Source organism: Helobdella robusta (genome assembly GCF_000326865.2).
Source record: "Helobdella robusta unplaced genomic scaffold HELROscaffold_11, whole genome shotgun sequence".
Classification (NCBI taxonomy): Eukaryota; Metazoa; Annelida; class Clitellata; order Rhynchobdellida; family Glossiphoniidae; genus Helobdella; species Helobdella robusta.
In genome coordinates, this window is record NW_008703617.1 from 1416686 (window position 1) to 1419838 (window position 3153).

Here is a 3153-nt window from a genome sequence, read left to right on the forward strand (position 1 = left end):
ATGATGAAGATAATGACGATGATGATGATGATGACGACAATGATGACGATGATGATGACCTTGACAGAAAGCGATCACGGTAATGTCGCCGACACAATTCTATGCGTTACCTCGTTAAAAAATTCCACACACTTTACCGGATGTCAATTAAAAATTTAACAACAACAGCAGCAGCAACAACAACAACAACAACAACAGCAACAACAACAACAACAACAGCAGCAGCAGCAACAACAACAACAACAGCAGCAGCAGCAGCAACAACAACAACAACAACAGCAACAACAACAACAACAGTAACAACAACAGCAACAACAGCAGCAACAACAACAATGATGGGAACACTGCTTTCATTCAATCAAATAACATCTATAATGGCAATAATCAATAATAATGAAATTAGTTTAAAATAATAATAATGATATATTGAAATCAAAATTATTATAGAAAGATTAAAATTAATGAAATCGGCAATCTACATAGCTAATCATTTCACACAAATGAGTAATGATAGAGAATGTTATATAGAAAAAGCTAAAAATAGGATGAATGAATATTTGAATAGCAATAAATAATACAAGAAGATGACTCTGAAATAATTTGAAACGCCAACAAAATATACGGTCTGTTTGGAGTTTGTACATGCCTATGTACACGTGCCTACGTGTACACAAGCATACAATCAGATAAAAAAAAGACACACACACACACACACACACACATACATACATACAAACAAACAAACGAAAATAAATACACAAACATACATTACACACGCCAATAAACACTCATCACCATCGTCACCATCATCATCATCACCACCATCGTCATCATTGTCATCATCATCATCACCATCATCATCATCACCATCATTATTACTTCATCATTATCATAATCGTTCAGTGAGATTTGGTGCGCTAGTGTGGAATAATTGATGGCAGGAGGAACCCATCGTCCTACTTTCTATTTTCTCATTCTCTCATCTTTTCATTTTTCCATCATCACAACCATGATTACGATGATGGTGACGACGACGAAGACAACGATGACGATGTAAAAGAGAGAGAGAAAGAAAGAGAGAGAGAGAGAGAAAAGAGAGAATTACCAACGATCGAACAAAACCGCCCAGCACATGTGTCATGCCAACATCATTGGAAACGTGTGGACAGAGAAAAAGGGGAGAGAAATAGAGAAAGAGAAAGAAAGATAAGGAAAAAGAAAGAGAGAGAGAGAGAAAGAGAGAGAGAAAGAAAGAGAGAGAGTGATAGAGACCAATACCAATTACAACAAATGACTAAAAAAATATAGAATGAAAAAGAACGAGAGAGGAAAAGGGAGAGTTAAGAGATTGAAAAAAAATTTACTTTATGTTTTGAGTTAGTTGGAGTACCTACATAGGCATTTTTTCCACAAATCCTTTAAACAGTAACATGAACGACAAAGATGATGATGTATGATAATGACAACGACGACGATGATGATGATGATGGCGGTGATGCTGATAATGATGTCGGATGACAATGATAGAAAGATGGAGAAAGAAGAAGAAAAAGAAAAAGAAGAAGAAGAAGAAAAAAAAACTGTTGACAAACGTTTTTAGATGAGAAAAATTATGTTTTGCGTGCTGGTGCAAGCACAAAAGCGTGAACAAAATCATACGCCAGATAATTTTCCTCTGTAATTAGATTTCAAAAGAACTAATAATTATAATGAAAATATTATTATTATTATTTTTAATTATTATTATTATTATTACTTATTATCCATATTTATTTATTCAGTTATATTTTTGAGAGATTATTTTTTTTAAATCTGAAGAAAATACTATTTTAAAATTTTGACGACAATTCAATTTGAAAGAAAAAATTTGGATTAGATGTTGTCGCTAGAGTTGAAGTTTGCTTGTCCGAATGCATTGTTAACTAGATATTTAAATGCGTTATCAGACAGTGGAGTGAGTGAAAAAATGAATGAATGAATGAATGAATGAAGGAATGAATGAATGAATGAAGGAATGAATGAATGAATGAATGAATGAATGAATCAATCAATCAATCAATCAATCAATCAATCAATCAATCAATCAATCAATCAATCAATCAATCAATCAATCAATCAATCAATCAATCAATCAATCAATCAATCAATCAATCAATCAATCAATCAATCAATCAATCAATCAATCAATCAATCAATCAATCAATCAATCAATCAATCAATCAATCAATCAATCAATCAATCAATCAATGAACCGATGAATGAATGAATCTACTATCATCATCGTTATCATCGTCATCATTGCCGCCATCATCACAATCGTCATCATTATTATCATCACCATCATCATCGTCATCGTCATCTTCACCATCATCATTGGCCGCAATACAAAAAGCGCAAACTTACTCACAAATTGCGAAAAAAGCGGTAAACAAAAAAAAAACTTAATTCATCCAAGATAAAAAAAAAGACTCTACATAAAAAACAAGATGACAAAATTTAATAGAACGGAAATACAAAAAAAAATATAAAGCAATGAACAAACATAATAGATGGAGCGAATGAAGAAAGGAATGAGATGGAAAGAAAGATGGCGCTAGAAGGAAGGAGGAACAAATCAAGATGGCGACGAAACGTAAAGTTTAAAAAACAATAAAATAGAGATAGAGAGAAAGTACAAAAGGAAAAGGAAGTGGAGAAATTAAAAAAGTTGAAAGAGCGAAAAAACATTGAGTAGGCTTAGGGAAAAATATAAAAACGAAATAACCGTAAGATGGATGGACAAAATATGGAAAAAGAGAGAGGGAGAGAAAGAGAGAAAGCGAGAGAAAGCGAGAGAAAGCGAAAAATAGAAAAGAGGAGAATGAATAAATGTGAAAATACAGATGATTAGAGATGCAATTAATTCGGTAAAAAATTTCCGCTCTTGTGAATCTAAGTGTCTATGAGCTTTCTTTTTCGAGTCCGCATTTGCTTATATATGTGTGCATATATGTGCCATTATGTGTGTCTGTATGTAGGTGCGTGTATATGTGCGTGTGTGTACGTATGTGTGTGTGTTTGTCTCTCTCTCTCTTTCTCTCTCTCTCTCTCTCTCTCTCTCTCTCTCTCTCTCTCTCTCCTCCATGTATATATATGTACATAATTTTTTGTCTC